Raw genomic sequence first — 1,377 nt, 5'->3', positions numbered from 1 at the left:
CTAAGTCGCCTCAGTCGTGTCTGACTCTGTGGGACCCCATAGACGGCAGCCCACCAGGCTCCCCAGTCCCTGGGATTCTCCAGGCAAGAACACTGGAGTGGGTTGCCATTTCCTTCTCCAATGCATGGAAGTAAAAAGTGAAAGTGAAGTCGCTCAGTCATGTCCAACTCTCACCGACCCCATGGACTGCAGCCCACCAGGCTCCTCCATCCATGGGATTTTCCAGGCAAGAGTACTGGAGTGGGGTGCCATTGCCTTCTCCGTGGGAATCCCCTAGGGAGGAGGAAAGGGAGGAGAGAGAGGTCGGCTGCAGAGACCGGGGTTCAGGCATCTTAGATGAGAAAGGAAGACAGAATAGTAAGATACAAGAGTAACCAGGAGAGGAAGAGGAGAGAATTTTTCTTTGTAAGAGAAACAGGTGACTCTTCATATGCAGAGGGGAATATACCGGCAGAAAGGGAGCATTTCCTCCTTGGAGGCCAAGGAGACGCTGCAGGAAGGACGAGTACCGTGTGTAGACGGATCTTTCAGAGAGCAAGACCAAGTAGAGACACTGTGTATCTTATGGCCTCAGTTTTATCAATAAATTACGAGGAAAGGATATTTGATGTAAGCCATTGGAATAGGATAGGGGCCTTGGGAGATTTTGAATAGTTACAGAAGAAAAAAAAAAAATAGGGGTAGCTACCCTGGAGCTAGTCTAAAAGAGGGTGATGCATGACCTAGATTTTTTGTAATCAAAGACCCAGGGGGAGGAGTGTGTGGTAGCTACTTCGGGAAGAGATAATTAAATGTAGATAAGATATAGATTAATATAAATAATAAATACATATGTAGGCTAAGGCAAGATTATTCATACTCATCAGTCCTTTCCCCCATCCTACTCTCCTGCCTAGAAATTTATATTCATAAAATTTAAATCTTTAAGTTTGGAGGAGGAAGGGATGGGGAAAGCCTCAGTATCCTCACTGTACCCACCTGTGATCATGTAATGCTGTATATAACCCTGACTAAAATACAATTCAATGGAAATTAGAGTGCCATTGAGACTGTAAACACACACACACACTTATGCACACACAATGATAACATGCTGCACACCTTTTAAATTCACTATATCTCAGCGAGTTTCTCACTCTTTTTTAAAGCTGAAGTATATTTCATACTCTTGATGTATCATCATTCTTTAACCAGAGGGTTATTGATGGACATTTAGATTGTTATCAAGACACTTTCCTTTATAAACAATACTGCAATGAAAAATGTTGTATGTATGTCATTTTGCACACATACAAATATATCTATGAACTGAATTCCTGGAAATGGGAATGCTAGGGGAAGGAGCAAGTGATCTGGTTTTTTTTTTTTTTTTTTAAA

The sequence above is a fragment of the Bison bison genome, unplaced genomic scaffold (genome assembly GCF_000754665.1).
Source record: "Bison bison bison isolate TAMUID 2011002044 unplaced genomic scaffold, Bison_UMD1.0 scf7180017864270, whole genome shotgun sequence".
NCBI classification, from domain to species: domain Eukaryota; kingdom Metazoa; phylum Chordata; class Mammalia; order Artiodactyla; family Bovidae; genus Bison; species Bison bison.
This window is presented reverse-complemented; position numbering follows the sequence as displayed.